Raw genomic sequence first — 25,467 nt, 5'->3', positions numbered from 1 at the left:
AAATGATGGCATTTGAGTGAGGATGTGTCGAGGAGACAGCAGTGTTTACGCTGCTGTCTGTCTGCAGAATCACTAAACACCCCTTTTATGTTCCATAGTGGTGAAATGACTGAGGCATGATCACCTGCATGCACAGTTGTGAGCGTGTGTTGTTCATGCACCCACACAACACGTCTATGGTCACAGCAATGTGTAACGCTGAACTAACTGACCAGCATCACGCTCTACATTTCTCATCTGCCCCAATGGAGACACGTCTCTCCTGCGCAGCTCAGTGATATAAAAACTCCCTTGACTCTCGTAACCTCTTGGTCACTGAGCCTTCAGACAGGGGAAGAATTTTATAAAGCAATAACTTGAAAAAAGAGCATCATCATGATGAGCGACTTCAACGTTTGAAACGTATGCACCAGTCAAGGAAATTGCTCCGGCTGGTGAGGTCCATTTTAATGAAGTTAATTTGAGTGTGGGCCGTTTCCAGTGAATGCCCAGGCTGCTAGAGCAGAAATCTGTGCGATGTTTTACAACCTGTTGTTCTGTACAGTACGGATGGGCTGGCGCTAACGCAGACTGAGAAGCTCAAATCATGATCGGTTGATGCTTCCATCCAGAGATGGGGTCTCAAGTCTCCTGTCACACTTTAGTCGCACCTAGTAGTGACTTGAGACTTGACTGGGACTCGAGGACAGAAGACCCGAGACTTGATTCAGACTCGTGGTTTGTGACTCGTGCACAATGTTCATGTTTTCTGTTGTGTGTTTCCATGCTGATCTCCAGCCCATATGGAAAAGCAATCCACTAGGGCCGGTAATGACGATGTCATAGACATGCTTGGATTTCCTTAGGTATAGCAATGCATTGGTCGTAGTCAGCCGGATACTGGCTGCAAATCATAGCAAGCTCATTTCAGTTATAGGACTTGAGACTTGGACTCTGGATCAAGGCTTGAGACTTGACTTGGACTTGGAAAAAATGACTTGTGAGCACCTTTGGTTCCATCACCCTGTTACACATGCTCCTCATGTAATGTTGCACACATAAAGTACACGTTTTTGTTGTGGAAATTCTAAACGTGAAAACAAACCTTAAAAAGCAGAGGTGATTGAAACATGGATGATGAAGCTGTGCTGTGGATTGATGGCTGCGTAGAGAGATAAATGGCAGCTTTGGTCCTGGACTGGCTGACACCGGCGGTCACCATGGTGAGCGTGGGATTGATGGCACTCATTGGCTAGTCAAGATGTATACATCATGTTGTTCCAGGGCTGTGGCATCCAGATGGACCCTACCCATCCATTGTCTGTCAGGGACACATCTGTTGGAGAGATGCTTCCCTTTCTGCTCCTTCTTTCTTGCTGCCCTAACTAGTCTTACGACCACCACATGGCTCATGTAGAGTCGGGGGCGGATGGTGTCGGGTTGAGAAGTTTTCTGGTTGTTGATTTCCGCGAGGTACAGAGCACGTATAGGTGTTAAAAGGCCGCGCTGAGATAAGGTTAAATATATCGAATGGTTTCTTTCTTCCTGGATTCTTGATGGAAGTCAAAGGAAGCTGGTGAAGTACGAGAATATTTACTCTTGTCTTACAAGGACGAGGCTCAGCTGAAGTGCCTTTTGTCAGTGGGACAAAACAATCTCTGAAAGTAAGATGTGTGTTATTGCTGCAAGCCTTTCTGCCCCAAAGTGAAAATATGTGACAAAGTATGCCGTGCAATTTTCATTCCGACTAGAAAACTCTATTCATGTTACGAGCCTGGTGGGAGACGTCCGTTTCAGATTCTGCTGCTGAGGAGCATTATCTCTGCTGAAAAGTCTGCGACAACTAAATGTATGTGTGAACTGAAACACCTTGCAATGACTTGATCGTGAGGATTGTCGTCGATGATTTATGGATTTGTCTCCCTTCTATGGCTCTGTCCAGGTTTCAGGTTTCTTGAAAGGTTTCACCCGGAATTCACTTAATATCGAATGGCTGTGTGTTGAGCTCCCGCACCTTTCTACGTCAAATAACTGGGCACGGATGAAGTGATTTATTCAAAGTTTTAATAGGGTGTTTGAATGAATTTCTTTCGCAGAGAACCATTTGAATTGTGCGCGTTAACCCTTTGACACTTAAAAATGAGAACATTTAGCTCTACAAATAAGAATCAAGTCACTTTTTAAGAGAAATTAGCTTTTGAAAAAAGCTATAATGGACCATCATAGCATTTGAGTTAGCGACCATCAGTTTTGCCAAATTATTTTGCTTCTCAATTGGTGATCTTTTTTTGATCGTAATACTTACTGTTGTAGTGACTAGGTGTGATGGACCATGCCATTGCCAAATAAGTTTCCCAAGGAAGGTAGACAAAGTTAGCTATGCAGAATAAGGAGGACAGGAAGCACAAGTAGCGCAGTAATAATCTTCAGCGTACACTGGTCCACTAGCAGTCTCCAACTACGGTAGCCTGAGGAGGACACAAAATAAGTCTGAGTATAAGAAGAGGTATTCCTGAGCTTCACTGATACGTTTGTAAAAGGATAAATCTAGAAATTGAATTGTAGAATTTGCTTCGAGTTCATTGATATCCAGAACTTCAGTGTGTAATTTGACTTGAATATCAAGCAACATCAATTTAGTTTATATATCTGAAGATCAACAAAGCAACAACAAAGGCAACACTGTAGAAACAAAGAAAAACACTGTTGAAAAAAAAAACATCTCAACAAAAAAAAAAAAATCTAACTACCGTAAATTCTGGACTATAGAGCACATCGGAATATAAGCCCCACCCACTAAATTTAAGAAGGAAAACAGATTTTGTTCATCCATAAGCTGCACCGGTCTATAAGCCGCGGGTGCAGTGGTGCTGTCTGCACTGTAGAAAGGTCAGCGGTGCACCAGGCTTAAAAATGCATGAGGATCACTTCTAAACTAGTTTGGAAAACTATCTCCAGCATACGGACTGACTCATGAAACAAACTAGGCAATGTTCTGAACTGGTATCATCAACTCCTCACATCTTTTATTCACAGTTAATCGCTCAAAATGCGCTGTTACAGACACACACATTTAAGGTCAATAAAACGCCTATGATTTAATTGTTTTGATGGGACAAGGCTCAATATTTTGGCCGTGTGATGCTCTTTAGCCTGTAGAAAGCCATATATTTACTGCGCCGCTGTGTAAACCGCAGTACTGAAATCATTTTTGTTTTTAAATGTAAAAAATGTGGTTTAGTGTCTTGGTGCCGCTGAAAATCTACCACCTGTAAATTTGAAATGAAACTGTTGTCTTGTGCTTGCAAAAGACAATAATAGAAAATAATTTATAATGATTACTTCACTGTCCTGAAAACAACAAAAATGTATGCACTTTACATGAAGAATAAAAATTGAATTCTGAAAACTGAAAACAATTTTGGTTATACTTTTGCTGGTGAATGCGATGCAATGCCAAGATTGTCACCAGAGGAATTTGCCTTTTGGCAAATTCAATACGGAACGTACACCAGGATAATTGCCTTACATGCCGTCCTTCCTTCAGCCTACCATCAAACAGCTGCCACCAGGGGCGGCAACATCCAGGCCTTGTCGCGTGTTACTGCCCCTTGCCAAGATCCAGGCATTGTTCGACACGTATTTGGGATTACACCTTCCTGGCTGCAAGAACTGCCAGATTGTTCCAGGCCCGTGTGGTTTGATCGGCCAACGGCGTCTCCTGCAAAATTACGTTCCAGATAGACATTGCTATAAATGATATGAGCTGAACAGCGTTGTGTATGTGGTTGTTACTGTAAGATGTTGGCATCGCATCTAGTTCTCAGACGGAATGAGTTGTGAAAAGCTGACAAAGTGTATGGACTCAGCGGCGCTGTGACATCATCAGGACTGAGTTGCACCGATGCATCGCTGAGATGGAGGCGACATTATCGGTAGGGATGATTCGCCACAATTGCGCGATTGTTCTGAGGAGCCAAGAGTGTGGACTTGCTTCAGTCGTCATGGCAGGGAGAAGGTTCTTCCTTAGCGTGACACCGTCTTTCACTCGTTTCCGTCTTTCACCAGCATCAAGGCTTCAACATGACAATGACTGCAAAAGATTATTGCCTTAATATGGCTAAAGTCTGATTTCTAAATGACTGAACTCCTGAAATAACTGATTTCTTTTAATTTAAAAACTCTTGGATGGCCATCGAGAACTGGTTGTTACTGAGAAGCAGTGAGAAATTATCACATACTCTAGAATCATTAAGGCATGTTAATCTCTGTTCCTTTAATTGGTTCCTGACTGAGGTCGGACTCTAACTCGCTGCCGTCGCTGCGTGCCCCAGGCTCCGCGTCACCACCTCCGACTGACCGCCTCAGTCACTGTCACAGAGGAATTCGAGCGGTGACGGGTTGTAGTGTTCAAAAGTGTGGCTTTGTTTTGTTTGCGAAGATAACGTGTCTTAAGGATGAGCAAACCCCTTCGACACCGTGGTAGAATGATGAAAGAGCGTTCCGTGTTTGGTCTGTGACATCACACACCCTCGAGCTAACAGCTAGCATGTCGGTTAGCACGAGCTAACTTTTAAGAGGAGACGGATTTGTTTTGAATGATGTCACACACGTCACGTCACGTCACGTCACGTCACGTCGTTTTTACAGTGATGTAGTGATGAGTTTTGATGTGGATGTTGATCAGATATTTTATATGGGATACATATGTGTATTGTGATGATTTAATATTCTTCTCAAAGACCAATAAAGACCTCCGTTTTAAAGAACTGGAGCTCTCTGTCAACTGTTTTATGCTTCATGCTTCACATGGTTAATACATTAATACATGATCCTGCATTATGTGTCATTGAGATGATTTAAGCAACTTTACTTTAAACAGAAATTGAAAACAGGACCGAACACAGGTTATCGCGATTAGTCGACTAATCGAAAAAATAATGAATAGATTAGTCGACAACGAAAATAATTCTTAGTTGCAGCCCTAGACATTACACAATAAATGGTTTCCCATTGTTTTCCAGTCATCCTTTCATTCCCCATCATTCATTGGGAAATTAAAGGTGTCTTCCTAATTCTATTCAGGCTTCTCTCAAGTATTCAATGATGCTAAATCTTTTGGTCGAAGAAAAACCGTCGTGACAAATTCCCATGCACAGTGCGTGAACTGCTCGCACACTCTGACACACATTCCTGTTAGCCAGCCAGGCACTTCATCGCTTCCCCCTGCGGTGTGAGGTGGGACTAGGGAAGCACGGAGTTATTCACTGTCTGCCTACTTGGTTCTAATAGTCTGGCACAGCGTGACTGACGCTGCCCCTCTCAGCCGTGATTGAGTGTATTGATCCTGAGCCGGTGCTGCCGGCGAGCTCCCCGAGCACCAGGCGGGAGGAGACCGACCATCAGATCCTTCAATGATGGGAGAAGCCCCCTTCATCTGCTTTAATCGCCAGATCAATGGTTAGCATCGTGACCCACTGGTGTCCTGCGCTCACTGACATCAGCGTGCAAGTCTCTGCTTTTTATTTGCTGTCGCTTCCTCACGCTAACCTTGTTATGTCTTCCCTTCCTCACGTGCTGCTTCACTCACTGACCGTGTGCACATGCATGTGTGTCCCTAACTGAACAGCGGTATACATCACTGACAAGGCCTTCTGCTGACCGTCCATATTTTTGAGTGAAAGTGAGGAAGACGGCGATGAGACTTTATTAGAGGGAGAGTGGAAGGGAGGCACAAACACTCCGGCGCGGAAGAAGAAAGCGGCCTCGGTGGTGGGGGGCATATCATATGTAATGGAATCTGACAATAGCAACTGTTGAATCACCGGCTTCAGTGCAGGGTTGAGATGTTTCCAAACGTCTTTTACCCCCAGTAACCTGTAGCTCTGCAGTTCTTTCGCTCATTGGCTGGTGAATTCCACCCCTCCTCTGGCATGAGTCCAAGTCCCTCCATTCAGAGCTTTTTATCTGATCATTATCCTGGTGTTAAGTGGCAAGAGTGCAGCATCACTGGTATATATTGAGGCGGTTATTTGGATATCCGACTCTTAATGCAGTGACTAGGGTTGGTCCAGAAAATATCAGAGGTTTATTGGAGTTAAGGGATGTAAAGGTGAAGGGCACGGACCTGCGTGGAGCCTGAATAACCAGAGTTACACTGATGCTGATGCAGCTCGATACATTTCACTTGCCCGTTGTAAAGTTCAGAAGTTTCCACTTCAATTTTTCCTGACTTCCGGGACTGTTGCCAACTGTTTCCTTCCTCTCTTCGTGTTTTGATTGGTCTTTTCCTGGTGTGTTCTTCTCTTTCAATGGCTTCAGTTCACATCTCCAACATGCTTTCCTGAAAACCTTGCTGCGGAGGCTGTCCGGATTAAGTTTGTTTTTCAAGATTGGCTGCAGGTCTTGGAGGACAGTTTCACCCACATGACCGAGCATGTTGCAGACTTTCCATCAAAATCCCGTGTTTTGCTAAAGTGAAACCTGTGGAGTTTGTTTCACAAATATGGCAAACTCTTTCACGGTTGATGCGGCTTTGTTGCAGCAAATTCTTGTAAACATGTCAGGTCCTTGCCGCTCTTGCCGAAACCAATATAACTTCATAAATAAAAAGATTAAAAATGTAATTTGGATGCCAAGCTACTCTGGAAGTATATGAGATGTGATTGCTGAAAAAAAAATGCATATATGGCCCCTGTAATAAATGTTTGACCTCCAATGTAGAACCTTTTAGTCTAGTTTGGCATTTTCTTTTTTATGAACACATTTTTGTTTTCTTTTTGTTAACTGACTTCCTCGATTCCATCCTTGCCTTACGAAAGCACCAGGCCCTCACAATCTCCAGTCTCCTTGACTTCACCTTTAAGGTGCTAGCAGCCCACCTCTGAGGGCCAAATCGTATAAAATCAAATGTGTTTTTGTGAGTTGATTAAAGAAGCTTTTCACTCCTTTTTTTCAACCAAAAATTGTGCCTCACTGTTGCACATAGCTGAGGGACCTCATGCTGTTGGACTGAGTTGATGTCTAGCAAGCTCATCCTTTTAGTTTTGAAAGTTTTGAAAACATACCGAAAAGCTAATTTCCCTGCGACTTTCATCATTTATTTGCTCCTGGTTGTTAACTACATAGCACTTCATAATATTTATCATGTCAGTATATTAAACTGATGGTAACCCTTCGGTCACACAGTGCCCTTGGAGTAGCTCACAGTTGCGAAAAGGTTGGAGACCTCTGATCTAGATCGTACAAAAGCAGCCATAAACTAGGTATTGGGTTAAGCATATGCAAACATTGTCACATTGTATGCTTAAAAGTAGCATTCATACTGTTGCAATGTCTTAAGGCAGGGTCGCACCAGGGCCATGTGTCTGAAGCATGATTGACCCGCCACCCCCCTCCCCAAACCTTGGTGGTAGCACATGGTCTATGTGTGGTTCTCTCACAACTCACAAAACAGTTCTGTGTACAGCTAGCCATCAAACAGTGGATGCCAGGATGCCCATCCACTGTTTGAGGAGACATTCCGGCATCTGGCATCCCGATGGCACGCTCACTCACACCCGCAGGCATCTGTGGCGTCTTGTTGAAAGGACAATGGCCTTTTAGTGTCCCAACCCAGTCTAAGAAGTGGTCACGGCGTGGTCACGCTGCTGGTTGATCATGTCTGGAAGACGCGCTACAGAGCTCACAGAGAACAAAGACATAACAAAACCTCAAGCACTTTTTAAAAGTGCTTTGTAGTAATAATCTGACTGGGCAAAACAATAGGAGCGCAACATTGCAGTCTATACATTTATTTATTCTGGCTTTGTAATTCTGAAAATATATACTTGATACAAACACAAGTATTCGAGTCTTCTTCCTTTAAAGCCGTAATATGACGACTGAAGATTTAATGTTTGTCGTTGTTCCCTGTAAGCTGCGTGCGTGTGCAGTTGCACACTGCTGATACGATCCCGGCACATGAAAATGTCTATGCTGTGCAACAAGAATGATATCCTGAATTGAATGTAAATGACCGCAATTTCCGGATTGCGGCGCTTCTCACCAATGGAATGAAGCGCTCACTGCGTTCGATCGTGTGTATCCTTCCCAGGCGGCCAGTTTCCACCAGTCCTCCGATGCTGCGGTGCTTCAGATCACCATGCGCCGAGTGACATCACTACATGCACAGTGGAGCAAACATCAACAGCAAGGTTTCGGAGACTACACACGAGTCAGGTGAAGAAATGAACAGTGTAGTCAGTGAAAGAAATCTGTTCCTTGTTCATTTTAGCCTGACTGTTCCATGACGAGCGGTCAGAGAATACGGTGGCCTCAAGTGGACAAAATGAAGTCTCACCACAGACCGACTCATGAGCCTCATTCATCAGTTTGAGAAAGGATAAATATTTGTAAAAGTTGCTTGAAGCTCTTTGATATCCAGCGCCCTCAATGGTGTAATGCCACCTCTATGACTAGTTAGTTTGCTTATTGTATTGGAAGATTCTTGATATACATATATTGTGAATATATTACATTATGATTCAGTTGAACAAATATGTAAAGAATCTATACAAAAGACTTTTAGAGAAGAAGGCTTTTATTTCTGCCTTTTTTATGTTGTACTTTCACACGTGTTCCATTCCTCAATGTGAATTAGGCAAATTGTAAATTCCCATCTCTGTTTTAAAACTTATAAACTATTACAGCAGTCACCACAGCCGACGATGACCAATCGCACACAGTGGTCCAGGTAACCACTCAGAGTGTTTGTGTACAGTGGAACCTTGTTTTTCGAACGTCCCAGACTTCGAACAAATCAGAGTTCGAATGATTTTTTTTTTTTGCTTCTGATTTCAAACAAAAATCCAGAACTTGAACGCCCCTGAAAAAAGCCAGAAAAAATACAACGTGCGCGGACCGATCAGCTGACCCACGCCGCGCTTTGTTATTGTGTATAACGCAGCCTCTGTATGCAGACGTGTCCCGTTACCTACATTTACTGACTGTTTTTTCTTCATATTGAGGTGTGGGCTAGAGCTGGGACAGGGATGAGGCGAGTCTGGGACAGAGCGTGACTTGGTTTATGACTTTGTCACAGCCAAATTGCACAGAAGCGCACATTCAGAGCTGGACACGCACCGGGCACCTCTTCACTTCTGGAGAGACGTCACTCACTCGGCAACCCCTCCCACATGCACATGCAGGCCACACACATAGAGGAACAGTGCACCTGCAGCAGACACTCTACATTCACAATAATGCCTTGGAACGCATTATTTCTTTTTCCTGTCATTGTAATGGGAAAAATTGATTGGAACGGATTGTGGTTGAGAACCCAGGTTCCACTGTATTTGCTCAGACACATGAAAAATGAGAGAGAACATTGCCTTCAACATAAAGATGCTCAGGTCACGTGAGATGTTCACAAAGCAAAAAAAGAGGAGCCAAGAGGAGCGATACGAAAGTGGCGCTGCATTCTCTAAAGCATCCACTTAACGCACTTGAGAAATCTACTTGTGAGATTTTAACATGAAACTTTGAAGGTTTCTGGCCCCTGCCCACATCTGAAAGTCCAGTGCCTTATCTGCAAATGAAATCAGATTGTAACGCTGCACAAATTTGTCAGAGTGAGAGCCGGCTTTGTTTCTTTTCACCATTGGGAAGTGGGGGAACGTGTTGAAAGTCTATATGGTGCATAATGTCCGCTAATGGGCTCTTCCCATGCAAGTTGAGTACAACAGAGTCTAGCACATGATTACCACAGGCCATCGCTGTATGTGAGGGAAACACAAGCCTGCGGCTCATAAGTGCTCATTTTCAATTACATTCTATTAGGAACTCCAGCAGTTGCTGTCCTTGGTGGAGAACCCACTCTGGCTGCACACCCACTAACCTGCACACACTCAATCCAGCGCCCAAATGGGCCAAGAGCCTGCTAAACACACCAACTAGTGGAACAATGCGTGATGTAAGTTTGGAGAGGCACTCCACACAGAGAATCAGCAGCTCGGCGTCTCTCCAAGTGTGCGGGGCTTGGAGGAGGGAAGACGTGGAAACAAAATGACTGTTTTTAGAAGGTCCACTTATTCCTGATGAAGCAACATCATTCTCCCCTGGGTGAAAATGGCTCTTGTGAATACGGAGGATAGTGCGCACTAGAGATGGCAGGCCATTGTTTGAGAGGACGTTCTCTAACTTGTAACTAGCCCCTCGAAAATCTGCGTGGAGGGCTTTCTTCAACATAGCGCCCCGAGTCCTGTCAACGTTAAGGCATGACCGCCGCTACTCGCCGCTAATTAGACGGGATGCTTGTGTCATTAACGAACACATTCATAGTTTGGAGCGGAGCTGGTGAGGACAGGAACGGATCCCCGCTGTACGTGACTAATGTGTGACATCAGTCTTCACTAATGCACAACTGACAGTCCGTCTATTTGGCGTGACACGAGCCAACCACCCTGTTGTTTCACTTCCCGGCTCCAGAGGAGTTGATGGAGGCCGGTGATTGTTGTGTCGTTCCCATGACAAACAGGAGGCAGGGGAACCAATTAGTTGCGACAGCTTTTAACGTTCCCTTCAAACCAGGAGTAGATGTGGATGCTTGAGCTACCGTTAGGCTTAATTATTTAAGGGAGACGATTTCCCAAGGCCACGGCGTACAGACGCATTACTAATTCATCTTCCAAGTATGAAAGCGTTTGAGTTTTGAATGCTGCAAGTTCCAATGCATCGCATTGATCACCAGTGTGGGCATAAAGCACAGTCAAAGAAACATTCCGAGGCATTAAAGTAAAGTTTTAGGTTAAATATGTTTTTCATTTCTTCATTCTTCAGAGCCACAAGTGAAACGGTTGGCGTCTATTGAAAATATCCAAGAATGTGAGTTACAAATAAACAGTATGGAATGAGTGGAACTTTTATTGAATATGTGCAAGCCGATTCAGCAAGGTTGCCTTCAGGAGTGCTACTATTCAGTCCCGCTCGGGGTTAGCGACGTTGTGATCGCAACGTCCAATCGTCCAATCACCACCACTTTCCCACCAATTCCACCAATCACGTCAGTCTCATCGTATCCCCTCCTTGTTCAGATGAAGTTGCCCACAAATGTTGCCGCGGATGTGAACGATTCTGAATCCATTCCTAAATGTCCAAATTCCCATGATTGAAAAGTAGAATAGACGGAAGTAAAAAGCGGAAGTGACTAGTGCAGCGTCACCTGGACACTATACGGGGGGACGTAAACAAACATGGCTGACCCCCAGATCCATCTCTCTCCAGCATATTTCTGACCCTCAGATCAGCAGCTACTGTTGTGATTGGCTGCTCACACACACACAAACATTCCCCACCTTCACCTCTCTGACTCCGCCCATCCAAACCTCCGTCAGGCTCCGCCCTTGTGAGGAGGTAGGAGGTAAAATCATTGCAACCCAGAGCTTTTTTTCCGGCTAAAAACGGACACAACGGATTTTTTTTTAGTTACTTTACAAAGGTCCTTATTTCCTGTCATGTTGTTCTAGAGCCATAAATGATGGCAGCTTTCGTCACAATGAACATCTGCCATCAAACAAATCCTGGAGGAAGTGACGACTGTACAACAGCAATGCTCAGGTCTGAGGACCAGCCATCAATCAGAACTATCCAGCAGCAAATAAAAACCAAGTTACTGAGGTCCTCCCACCTGAATTTGACTGCTTGAAAGGCTAGGAGTAAAGTCCTGCACTAATTTTGATGGCTATGACGACCAAAATCCATATCTTTTGGTCTTGCTTTTTTTTTGTGGAGACAAGCTGAAAAGCTTTGAGGAGTTTACAGCCCCCCCCCCCAAAAAACTCTGACTATTTACTGACTCTCACGCTGCGTGAAAGTTTCCACGCTGTTTTTTTGTTTTTGTCAAACGAATCATCTGGCGGGCTGCTGCTGACTTGTTGGACTCTCTGTGTAAATGGTTCACCACAGATGGCAGCTGCAAGCTCTTGGGCCAACTTGTTGAATCTGATGGATAGTGAAAAGGCCTTCGGGCTGCATGCGCTGGCGCGTCCTACCCCGCGATTTTCTTTCCTTTTCGTCTTGTTTTTTCTTTCTTTACCTCTCCGACTTTCTCTGTATTGATTATAAAACCAACTTGCACCGCTCAGATACAATATCTCTTCTCCTCAGAATGTCTCCGCCGCTCCGACTGTTGGAGGTTCTCCAGCTTTCTCAAACAGGCCTGATCCTTTACAAAGGTGAGGGGCTGCAGCTCGTTGTGTTCCAGCACAGCAGAGGTGAACGCGGAGAGTTCTGTGTTCCTGGCACACAATTCCGTTAGCACGCTGTCACGTCTCTTCAATTCTCCCCTCCTCTGATGTTACCTGACAGGTGAGGGTGTGCGTGTGTGTGTGTGTGTGTGGGTGCCTTGTTTCTTGCATTCTGTGCAATTGCAGCAGAAGTGCAGAAGAAGGTGAGGGAGAGGGGAGGACAAACAACAGGATACGAGTGGGGTCGAATCAGAGGGGGCGCATGGGAGAGGACGTAAGGAAGAGAAGAGGTGGGAGGTAAATAAGGCATGAGTTGAGGGGAGGTGTGTGTATATATGTGCATTGTGGATCTATGTGCGAGTGTGTGTCTATTGATTTGTGTATTTAGGTGTGTGTGTGTGTATGTGTGTGATGGCAGCGCCTTCAGGCTCCTCCAGGCGTAAGAATCAGTGAGCAGGTGGAGCGCACCGGCAGCGCTGTCTTCTGTCGAGTCCCCGCCGTATCCTGTTTTGTCAGGACCCCTAGAGCGAAGACCGGGGAGTCGGCTGGTGTGTGTATAGATCTAGGTGTGTGTTTGAGAGCTCGGGATGCGCTGTGATCATTAGGATTCACAATGGTTTTGACAGAACGGCTCTGGAGCGGCGGACGCTGCGGACGCCCGGGGAAATAACTGCTTGACTGACTTCTTATCTTGCCGATTAGCTGCTAAGCTAATATCGTAACGAACAGACTCAGAAGGATCGTGCTCCTGTTTCGGGTCCCACTCTTTGCCGGCTGTGTTAGCTCAGACATGAGCTCTGGCAAATGACTTGTTTACTCTGCAGTCACAATTCATTTTGCAATGGCCTTGCTTCAGCGCGGGCCTTCAGAGAGGAAGAGCTGGGTCTGTAATGATGATGCCTTCGGACGCTTGTTCGCGGCATAGAAATCCGACGTCACCCAACCAGATCTCTGGACTCCTCTCTACAGGAGCAGAGAAAACCTAAATGCACAGTTGTGTGTGTGTGTGTGTGTGACGATCCTAAGTGTGTAAGTGGCTCAGGTGGTAAAGTGAGGACGTCCTAATAATAGCCCAGCGTCTCCTCACTGGTCCACAGGCTGTAGCTGTATCGATTCTGCCTCTCCATCTTCAGCTTTGCCCAGCATCGTTAAAGAGCAGATACTGGGGGTTTCATGAGGAATCTTGTGCTATTCTCCAACCTGCGCAGTGTAGAGCCGAACACCCTGGAGGAGGAAGTGCTAGGGCACTGTTATTTTAATTGTTTGTAGTGTTAGTTGACCACAGTGGGGGCGAGATCCAGAGGGACGAGCCTGTAGCCCAGGTCCTGACCCTGCAACTTACACCCTTCTATACCTTGTGCCGACATGCCCAGTTGACGTAGAGATGCAGCGCAGGTACAGCAGAGACACCAATGCAAAAAGACAGTGATTTTTGATTTTTTTTAATCTGATTCTAAAGTCAAAAGACTATCACATACTGCTGTTTATTTCTTAATGTAGGTTGAGCTCCACTTTAACTGGTGCCATTCACATTTGAAAAAAAAAAATAATAATAAATGAATATATCATCTGGGACTGGAAGTATTTTCCCCTATTCTGTCATTTTCCCCTTCACATTTCATTAAAGTTGGAAAAGGTGAAAATAGTATTGTCCTTATCTATCGTTGTTATGAGTGGCCTGATGAAGTTTTAAAGGTGACTCTAACAAAAGAAGTATATAAATTGTGTGGTGACGTTTCACAGTGAACAAATTCTTTTTACCTGGATCACTTCACAGTTTGATGTTTGAAGTACCAGCAGTTTCTGAACCCAAATCCAAGCCCTGCATGTGACAAACTGCAGCATTAGCTCCTCTTTTCTATTCATTCTATCTGTCTCTCCGTCCTTTTGTTCATTCTCATTGTGGGTCTCAGCTTCAGGACATTGTTGCAGTACATTTACAACATAATAGTTCTTTACATACCTTTTAATATGTATTAATTTACTCCCCTTCAGTATCTTGTTTTTTTTTTAGTAGTTCTATGTAAAAGTAATTTTGCACAGAAATCCTTTTTGGATCGATTGTTTTTGTCTGATGATGTATCACATTTATTGTAAATAAAAGCCTCTGTCTTCTTGTGCCTCTGTGCAGCCTACGTACATGAATTCCTGATTGTTCTTTCCAGCGTTATCCGCCTTCATCGCCGGTTTTAATCGTCCACCAGCAGTGGTGAGACACTAAGTGGATGACTCCAGGAGCAAATCTAAAATCTTCCCTGCTCTCCGTCTGCAGAAGAGTTGTTTTATCCTTTGATCTACAGCACATTAAAGTAACACTGTGGGTTTGAAAAACCATTAGATGGCCTTTTGCGGGGCGCAGGTCTCTTTTAAAAGCACAATGAACCTCTGCACGGATCGGCTGAGAAACTTAGTTTAAGGTACAATAACGCGCACTCTTAAATTAGTCTTAAATGGTGTTAGCCCTCAAATAAGACCATTGACACTCGACCTGCGCTGCTGAGGTCCAATTACACCGCCGGCTCTCTGCCATTCTTACCTGTAGAGAGCTTAAATATTCACATCCACAGTCTTTTGTCTGTAATCCCGCCTGTCTCACTGTCCGTCATGCTCTCTGTCTGTCAGGCTGGCAGGTCCTGTTGAATAGAGAGTGGGTCATCTCCCTGACAGAGCTCAACTGGTAGTTATGGCAGCCTTGCAACGGCTGGCTGGCTCCACGCAGTCACCAGGAGACAGGGGATCATCAAGTCTGTCCTCCTGCGACACACGCACGCACTCGTCTTAAACCCGAGCTGAGAGGAAGCAAGCGCTGATGGCCATACAGATGCCGTTATTCCTTTCAACTAGAGATTTCACGCTAGTTTTTGTCCTGATGTTTTTGTTTCCTCAGCAAAACCAAATTTCATTCTGTCTCATGTTGGAGTTACGAAAGGGAGGAGGCTGTTGAGTTACAAGTTAAGGTATTAAGAAAAAAGGACAGAAGTATAATAGTTGTTGTAACTATCAGGCGTAAAAACTGAGTAGTTTTTACTGCAACACTATTTTATGCCCAACAAGAATTCTGGGGAAAACTAAAATACATAATAATAATAATAATATTTTTTTTAAATGCTGAGTGCATCTATTTTTATTCATTCATTCATTCATAAGGAAGACACGCTGAAGTCAGAAGTCAGCTGGTTATATGATCATGATTTTTAATTCTCATTAAAATCCAACAATAAGTAATTCCTGAAACACATGGCCACCTGTGGGCCGACGTGTTTAATGGATGACTCAGACTCAGCTATCATACTGATGTTCACTCCAAACCAAATAGTGTTTTCATGTAACACACATTTTAACTCTTCAGACAAAATAACTAATTTCTAGCTCATGTACTGTATTTCTTTCTCCTGCAGCAGTGACCATGGGGTGGGCTCGAGCATGTGACACTTATCGTTGCTCATATCAAGTTTTTCTTCTTCTCAGTCTTGCACCATACTCTCAACACCATTTCTTCCACCTCCTCCACCTTAACCTATCATGTGCATCCTCCCTACTCACACCTCATGTCCTCCGCCATCACAACCAGGAATCTCGATGCTCATCTTCCACTGCTTCTTTTACCTGATGTCACCATCTGCCCTCCCTAACTGGGCCCCTTGACATCTCCACATGACTCACCTAGTTAGTTCCCATGTGTAGCTTGTTTTAAATGTATTTGATTCTTTTTTTTTTCTCTGTCTCATGCTCACGTGTGAATGTATGCACACTCACTGTTGCTGACCTTTGACCCCTGACCATACTTATTGTAAATGCATCTAAAGTTCCAGACCCTTTTTAACAGCCCAAATTTCCGACTGGGAATATGGGAGCCTGAAGCATTAAGAGGAGGGTGAATCATGTCTTATTTTTCACTTGATCAAATCCTTTGTTCCACTGAAGGCATTTGACTGTGGTCAACATAGGTACCTTGACTTGTCTGCGTTTGAGCGGCAACACACTCTATCAACTGTGTTCTCTTTCAATAAATTTCTTCATTTGTTAGATGGGACCGCAGAGCGCCATTAAACTCTTATGTGTGTGTATAAATAAAGCTTCTTTCATCTTAGTACATGCTGACAATGGGAAGTGGAACCTCCACGTTATTGGGTCAGTGGCCTTGGATGTCCAGTGTATAAGATCAAAAGTATTTAAAGAAATACAAATGACTCTCCCATTCTATGGCAGAGCTGTATGCCCTGAAATTCAAAGCTTACTCATGGTATACTGAAATCGACAGAGGACTGAAGTCGGGATGGCAGAGTCACAAGGTACACAAACAAGACTCCCATCTTGTTTGTGTACCTTGTGACAAAGTTCAAATTCAACCCCACTTCTTTACACTTTTCAAACACACTTCACAAGACCGTATCTTCAACCTTTTGCTGTTCAGTTTTAGTGCCTGGACAAACATCAAAGAAAAACCACAACAAAACTGAACAAAAAAGCCAGCCTTTGTTTTACCAATAATGCTTTTACATACTGTGCTGAGGGGACATGGTCACCCCGAGCGTGTGACACCAGGAAGACAGTTGCCATATCCCTGTTTTCTCTGTCGGTTTGAGTAGAGATCCAGAGGCTGCTCAGGTCAAGACAGAGTAAAAATGCACTCTGAGACCCAGAAAAACTTGTCAAAGACCGATCTGAAGCTCTCCAACACTAAGCGACCCCATGATTACAATTTGAGCAAAAGACAACATCTGTCGCTTTTGCTTTTTCCCGAAGTTCAGCTGTTTTACATCAATGTGGAACTGTATGTGTTGTAATGAATTTCCCCTATAATATTTCTATAAATACGTTGGGAATCATGCTGGCCTCTTTAGAAATGAAAAAGAAAGAAAAGCCTTTTTGTGGAGTAGAGTTACTGCGCAGCTCGATAACAAAGAAGTACGAGACCCCAGTGAGCGTCCCAGTTAGTCTACGTTGCCGTGTTTTATTCTTCTTTGCCACTTAATGTCCCATTTAAATGTTCTGCAGCTTTCAAATATGAATCATGAATATGTGCGCCCGAGGGTTGGCCAGCAGAGTCTATTAGAATACATCACTGGCCTACCAGGGGACCACTTTGTGCATCCCACTAAAACCTATCATATCTCTGCTGTAGAGGGGGAGACATGACTTCATGTGTCTTGTGATGTAAGTATTATTACAATTCATGAAATTCAAACACTTATGGCAGTGCCATTAATTTGAACCATAAGCCATTGGGGAGAGATTTACAGTGGAGTTAAGGGCGATCACACCATTAAAGGACTTGGGAGGAAGACGGAGGGCGATAACCGGCTTAGAGCCGGAGCTTTGGCGCGGAATTGCCTTATGTATGAATGCCGCAATTAATATTTCTGTTTTCTGGCTCTCAGGTCAAATTCAGAAAGATTTCCGTCAGATGAAGAGGGGGAATTGTTGCGCATTGAAGGTTCAGCAGTTAAAACATAACCCTTGCCTTCTGGCTTGGCTCCTTCTCGGTCTACATACAAAGTGCTGAATTTTGCATGAGTGCCTGAGCGTATAGCAACTGGAACCCTATAGTGTTGTTTACTGATACTTCCTTGAGGCGTCTCACTCAGTTCAGCCCATTCTGATAAGAATGCGAGCAGCTGAGACCTGTCTCCCGTCGGTGCTGTGTGATGGTCTTGTTATACAGCAGCGCATGAAGAAACAGCGGGCAGAGGTCAGGACATGCAGACGTACTTCCCTGCTTCAAAATGACCAATCAGGAAGCCCTGCCAATGTTCATAGCTCTGATAGAACCAACCGACACGTGACTCACCGTTCACACTAAAAGTACATATTTATTTCCCTCGACCCGGCAATCGATTTAAGATTTGGTTATGGCACTTTGTGATGTATGGAAAGTTTTAAAATCGCATCTTGCCTTGATAGAGAATCACAAGCAGCCTTATGACTCATGCCAGTTACTCAGACAATGAACATCTCAGAGGAATAATTCAGGGGGAAATGGATGAGAAGGTCGATACATGTGCAATTTGTTAAACACGGAGCTTCTAACGACTGCAGTAGTGGAAGGAAGGAAAAAAAAGGTACTGGGCTTTTCCCAAAGGTAAAGAAGTTGATTTCTATTTATATTTGCACGATGAAAATGAGGGGGGTCGAAATGTAACTATAGCAAAAGAAAGGTATTTGTTAAGGATGTTTTCTCTCATGTTGACAAGTAGTAAACATCTTCCTTTTTCTTTCATTGTTTGGCCTAAATTGCGTCACATATCATAAGCCACCTATACCAGGGGTCGCCAAACTGTCGAGGTGCACTTTCAGTCAAGAACACGGTTTCAAAATTAGAGAACCCAACATGGTGGAACAATTTATGGAACATATTCAAAAAGGTACAAGGAAGACTAATGTACAAGTAACATCCGACTTACGACCGGCATCGGTTCCGACCAACCGGTCGTAAGTCAGATCAGACGTAAGTCGAACACCATTCAAAATAGCTGACGCGAGGGTTATAGCTACTACTGTAGTGGTAGATCGCTGTGTGAGAGTGAGATGCTGAGATACTGTGCTGCCGTTACTGTTGTACACGTTGCCGTGCTGCTACGTGCTGCGGTGCCGCCAGACATTGAATAAAAATAATAAAAATAATCATCTGCTGGCCCTGGTCGTAAGTACAGGTGGACTTAAGTTGAGCACATAGGATATTACTTGTAATTGGTCGAATTTACCAAAAATTTTTTGAACTTGCAACAATCCCTCGAAGATTAAAGCAAGATGGGAGTGTAGAATTGAATACGGAAATATCAACTGAAACTTGGGAACAAGCGCATCATGTCACTCATGCAAATATATGGCAGGAGTTCCAATGGAAAGTGGCCATGAGGTTTTTTCTGACACCAGAGCTGGTTGCAAAAGTGAAGAAGACCGGTCCTAACATTTGCTGGGGAAATTGTGGAACACACATCAGTAATCACACTCAAATGTTTTGGACATGCAGGAAACTGTTCACATTCTGGGAAAACATTTTCAAGTTCCTGAATAGGTTATTCGGTGGAGTCGTTGCAGGATTTTAAAACATCAGTATTGGGTGTGACTCCTGTGGGTATTGAGGAAAGGGGAACCATTTGGCAGATATTACTTATAGCTGCTCTGAAATGTATCACAATGAAATGGCAAACACCACCTATCTATCAGATGTGGCTCGACAAAGTACAAGTAACATCCGACTTACGACCTGTTCGACTTACGTCCACCCGTACTTACGACCACAGCCAGCAGATCCTTCTTTTTTTATTCAATATCTGGCACTGCAGCACGTAGCAGCACGGCAACGCCTACGATAGTTACGGAAGCACAGTATCCCAGTAGTGTAGTGGTAGATCAGAGCGATCTACCACTACAATAGTACCTATAACCTTTGCGTCGGCCATTTTGAATGGCATTCGACTTACGTCCAATCTGACTTACGACCAGTTGGTCGGAACCGATCCCAGTCGTAAGTCAGATGTTACTTATAATGAAATTCTATGAGATTGAATGACTCACCAACTTCTTTAGACTTAAAATATATAGATATATATAGATTTTGATAAAGCCGTTTCTTGATGCCCATAGATAATAGATGGATATATTTTGTGTTGTATATCTCTTCTGCTTTCTTGATGTGGACATTTCTCAGACTCGGACTGTGCTCTCTGTTTGGTGAAATTTATCATGTTAACTCTATCATGCCTTTCGTATGTATCTCTCAGTGATGAGACTTCCCTGGTACTTGCACTGCACTGCACTGTATTGTTGTAAAGTGTATGTTTGAGCTGGAAGGGTTGATGCAAAAATGTAATAAAAGAAAGTTAAAAAAAAAAACCACAGTTTCATCAACTGGTTAAACTGTGTGTGCTCGATTGATTGGAACAAAAACCTGCCCTACTGTACTGAACTAGTGTATGCCACGCACTGAACTCTATGGCCCTCCGCACAGAAAACCACACTAAGATCTGGTAGAAAAAGAAGCCAAATTTGTCATGACCATAAAAGCTTCCTTTTAAAGAGGTAGTTGCAACAGAGGATTCTATGATAATCTTCTGCGAGCGGCTCTGACTCTGTGTTTGCCATCATTTGTCACATGGCCACAGTGTTATGAGTTTAAACAGAATTCGGTGATGGCTCACTGCGCTCCCACACCGTGGTTTTCCATCTCCTCCAACCCACTTTCAATTTCCTTTAGGTATTCAAGGAGTAATGTCTATGAGGGGGAGAAAAACCTACTGACCGTTTCAGGTCTGTGATTTCTGGAGTGCTTTAAGAAAGATAACACAAGTTTGTCTGTGACAAAAAGAAATGTTTTTGTTTTATGAGCAAAGTCTTCAATATGTAGAAGAAATCACCCTCAAACTCTTGTCATCAGAATGGTTTTGCTCTCAAACAGGGGCTCAAAAGCGTCTCGCATTTCTCTACAAGTGGAGCGGCTTTAGTGTAACTTCAGCTCCATTGAGCATCACCCTTCACTGAGTTTGAGGTATCTGATCGAGTCCATCCATGTGGAGCGCTATTGAATAAAAAGAGTAAACCTCAAGGACATGGTCCACCTCACACACATCTACTGAAAAAAAAAAAAAAGAAACAGTACAGACAAAAAATATTCGACTTGAAATCAAAGCCCACACAGGGAGCGGAGACTTAAAATGATGTTGATTTGAAAGGAGTGGAACTTTTCAATATCGGTTCCCTATTCCAGGAAAACTTTCACAAAATGGATTAAGTAACATGGTGACAATGTTACGACCTTGATGGGCAGTAAAGCTATGGAAGTAGATGTCGGGAGTCTGTTGAATGACCGATGTCTGTTGGAGTTGCACCCTTCTCAGACAAAAGATAGAGATCCATCCTATCTGGCTGATCTTTAACACTACAGAAACATGTTTGCTCTCACAGCACACTTCAGCAACGTGTACACTTTTGATTGACAGTTCAGTTGTTCAGCAGTGATACTGTAAAGGAACCGTAGACCTTCTGATTTTATTAGAGCTGAGTCGCAACCTACGTCTTTGCTATTTATCTACCGTCTAATGTGAACCTTCTCCTTCATTTGCCAGTGCATATAAACCAGTAGTTCAGGGCAAAACAATTTAATATTTGATAATATTTTATACACCTTCAGGCAGTACCTTCTTGATGTTTCCCCTGGGCACTCTGGTTTCCTCCCACAGTCACGTTTAATTGGTGAAAATGGTGTCAGTGTGCACATGGGTGGTGTCTAGGGTTTCTAGCTAGGCTAAGCTACAGACACCTCGACCCCCTGCAGGCAGTAAGCAGCAGAACATAAAACTTTAGAAAGTTGTGTCAGTCCCACAGGGTTAGGCTTTTTTTTTCGCTCTCCAATGTTCATCAGCTGACAGTCAGCCAGGCCACCGTACATCTTGAAAGGTCTTCTGTGTCTGCTGTGGTCGGTAGTGATGGCTCAAGAATGGGGAAAAAAAGGCTCATTGATTCATGCAGGGAGCAGCAGAGATCGGGCCATCATGACATTGAAATACAGTTGTGCATTATCGAGCCAGTCAAGCGATCTCCTCATAGCTGCTGCTGTGTGAAAAGTAAAACTGAGTCATCAGATAAAACTAACTAGAGGCCTGAAATCATCCTTTTTTTCTGGCAGTGGACAGCGGAAGCATGACACCCCAATAGTGATGGGCCGGCGAGGCTTCATGAAACAGTGTCATTATTTCCAGCGCCTACTGGATGGTGCTCTTGGTTTAAAAATGATGTGAGGTTTCACTGAAGTGGTTGTTCATATTTTAGAAAGATTTTAGAGCAGAGAGCGCCATGCAGTGAAGCACTGTTTCATGAAGCTTCATTAGCCCTAGACTCCAGGCTGCAGCACATAATCTTCCAGCAGCTTCAGTAGTGGTCTGCCAGACCCAACTGCACCTAATACGTGTCCACTTCTCGAGTGTGTCCTAGGGATACTTTCTATGAGTAATTACTCTTTAAATGATTGTTATTATTCAACAACTTGGTGGGACATTCAGCGTTCTGGTGCATTTCATTTTACAGCTTCACCAGTTTCAGACCGACTCTTGGGTGTGTGATGCCAATCTCGACTCTCATGTTGCCTTCTTATTCAATGAACTAGACTGTTGCCGTTCTTCTGAATGCTTTCTTTTTCTTTTTAAATATATTCATTTATTCATTTTATGATGTCTTTCATGCTACATTTCATACTTTGGTGGGATGGTGCCCCCACAGCTTTCAAGTACTTTATATAACTCTTGATGTTTTTGAAAATGTACTTAAGATCCACCCATTGAAAACATTTTGTCTTGCAGAAGCTGAAATCTCAATTTCCCCAACCATGCCCACTCTTCTGTGACTGGTCAGGAGTCAAGGGTAAGTTCCTCCTATCAACGCTCCGCCTGCCACCACGAACACAGCCATGTGAAAACAGAGTCGGAACCTCCCAGACACATGCTTTCAGAGGGGAAATTAATATGCAACTTGTAGAGGAAAACCTTTGAAACATACAGGCATGCGTCAGTAACTTAAAGTAACAATGTCTGATGCAGTTCTGGTTCCGCACATCATGTCCCTACTAGTGAAAAAGCTGCCTACTTTCTGGCCATTTGTCCTTCATCATGGATGACTGAACAAATCCACCTTGTGATGTCTTTATTTTTACTGCTAAAAAAAGTAATTTATTTGAAATTCGACAGTGGAGCAGGGGTTAGCACTGCTGCCTCTCAACAAGAAGGTTCAGGGTTCCAGTCCAGTTCTAGACCTTTCTGGGTAGAGTTTGCATGTTCCCCCTGTGTATGTGGGTTTTCTCTGGGTACTCTGGTTTCTTCCCAAAGACATGCTCACTAGCTGAATTGGACACAGGGTGTATTCCTGCCTCTCACCCAATGACTGCTGGGTTAGGCTCTAGCACTGCCCGCAACCCTGAACAGGACTAAGCGCTGGTTAACTGAGGATGAATGTATGTACTGCCTTCTGTCTTCCATGTAGGGTATTTGGTTTTGCATGAAATCCATGGACTGCTCTTGGATACATGTGTGCCGTGTCATTGGCCAGACAAGAGTGTAACATGCCTAGCCAGTCGTGGAGCGGTCAGTGGCAACACAGTGCTGGACAGTGAAGCTTCGACCCTGCTGTTTGATGAAACGAACAGAAGCAAAGTGTTAGCACACAAGGCCTGGTTTACCTTAAACAGAGAGATTAAAGCCGCCAGGATGCCGAGTTGAAAACATCATTCCAATCACCATGGAGACGTGGGAGGAAAAGTAGAGGGTCTGAATGCAGAAAGAGATGTCATTATTAGTTCTTTTTTTGATTCATTATTTTCATAATGACTGTTATTATGCGGAGACTCTGATTGAATTCCATTTTGTCTGTCAGGTTTGTGGCGAGCCGAGTAATTATCACTTAAGTGATACTAAGATTAATGCTGGACATTTTCATGGTCAGAGCTTTGCCAGTTGGACAAAAGGGGACTTGATCATCTTTCCTCATTAAAGAAAACATGATAAAGACAGAGAAAGCCGACAAATGAAATGGAAATTAATATGACATTCAATAGCCATTACCGCCTTTTTTTTTTTTTTTTTTTTTAATGGAAGCGTTTCGCGGAGGACGGATTGATGTTAGATCAACATACTAAATCGCTCGATAATTTTCTGTTTAAACTCTTTAATGTGCGTGTGTGATTACCTCTGTGATTTAATCAAACTTCTGCAGTGTTAATGAACCTACTGAATTTACCTTTCATCTTTTGATGCCATGGTTATAATAAGCTGCGCTACTTGGAATGAATGAACGTTCGGAAGTCTGGTTTGAGCTTGTATTAAAAGTCTGCTTTTTTTTTTAAGGATAAAACGGTGTAAAAGCTGTTGAGGTTAGTCTCTTATTGGCTGCTGCCGAGTTGAGTCTCACTGTAGGACCGACGTCTAACAGCAGAGATTATTGTCGGAGAAATGGAAACCTGCTGATCAGTTCCTCCAGTGGAAAACCGCCCTATGTTTTGTCTGTTGGAAGCTAACGCATGCTTACAGGCAGAAGAACTCCGGGGACTCTCCTCCTGCCCGTCCCCCAGTCGCGAGATAGCAGCAGGCTTACACATTCGGTAAGGGTTTTTTTTTTTTCGGGGGGTGGAGGGGGGGTCTAATCAATCACTGACAGATTACCTCCAAAGCCACTTCCACAGCCATTAAAGCAGGACAAATGCAGAATTGCAACTGAACAAGTTGGAGTTTTTAAGGCAAGACTGGAACTTCCTGGTTATTTGTCAAAGTCAGCGGCGCTGAGCCGCATGACTGGCCGTGCGAGAGTGTGTCTCAGCCGGCCGGCGTGCTCGCCGTGTGTTAGCTAGAGTGAGGCAGCGAGCGCCAGACAGTAACGGAGTGACTGAGTTATTGTTGTGTGTGGCTGCAGCTCTGTGTGCCTTCAGGTGTGTGTGTGTGGAGTCGTCAGCCCACTGGAGCCCACAGTAAACCACATTCCCTTTATTGCCAAATTTAGCAGTTTATGCTCAATAGGCTCGGCTCAAATCCACGCCGGGCTCCATCAGGGCCACAGTCCCTGCTCATAAACAAGGCTTGACCACACACGCCAGTGTCCGTGTTCACACATCCGCTCCTTCAGTCCTTTTCTTGACTACTGGAAACAGTCTGTGCTTTTCTAATCTCTCCCTCTCCTCCCTCTGGACTCAGCTCTGAGATTCCCCATCATTGTCCTCTATTCACAGGGGTTTTGTTTATATCAACTGCACTTGATAGAAGACTCCAAAGAAATTGGATATTATCATTTTGTACATAGCCAGTATCACCAGGGGAACTCAGCCCATTCTAACGGAATTATGCAGTTTAAAGAATGGACATGTTCCCGGAGAGGACTGCGCTCAAATTGATTCTGACGTCTCTGCGTCTTCACAGACATTGCGGGTTAAGTGCCGATAATTATTTGAAAGAATAATAAAAATATGAGATAGGTTTGGATGCAGCGACATCAAAGAGGCCGTGTGTGTATCTCTCCTCCAACAGTGAGAGTATGGATCCTTTGTAGCAGTCTCAAGCTTTGACGGCGCATTCATTGTGATATATTGGAGGCGGTTCAGAAAAATATAAAAGAGACAGCAATAAAAAATACAAATAATTATTATAATGTCATTAGGGCGGAGAGAGGGCGAGGGTCCTCCTTTTATGTTGTTAAAAAAGCTGTTTCAGCTAAAATAGTGAAAAATAATTTTAAAAACTGGGAAATTTTCTCAAAAACTGTGCAGACAGATTTTTTTACTTAACAA

The 25,467-nt window shown here is 43.8% G+C and overlaps 1 protein-coding gene across 5 annotated transcripts in view; it reads left to right on the top strand.

Annotated features, from left to right (window-relative positions):
* LOC128752516 (fidgetin-like) overlaps window positions 1–25,467 on the top strand; it is a 94,234-nt gene that overhangs the window by 31,038 nt on the left and 37,729 nt on the right. For 2 of the 5 annotated variants that reach the window (XM_053853799.1, XM_053853796.1), the window contains exons 2-3: window positions 12,124–12,324; window positions 22,502–22,562. The gene's annotated coding sequence lies outside the window, so the exon portion shown is untranslated. Of the gene's footprint in view, window positions 1–8,074; window positions 8,200–12,123; window positions 12,325–22,501; window positions 22,563–25,467 lie in introns of all 5 variants that reach the window. The other 3 variants (XM_053853800.1, XM_053853797.1, XM_053853798.1) reach the window with 3 other exon arrangements.

Source organism: Synchiropus splendidus, chromosome 1 (genome assembly GCF_027744825.2).
Source record: "Synchiropus splendidus isolate RoL2022-P1 chromosome 1, RoL_Sspl_1.0, whole genome shotgun sequence".
Taxonomy (NCBI): Eukaryota; Metazoa; Chordata; class Actinopteri; order Syngnathiformes; family Callionymidae; genus Synchiropus; species Synchiropus splendidus.
Note: the sequence above shows the minus strand (reverse complement) of the source record. Positions and strands in the feature narration are given on the sequence as shown.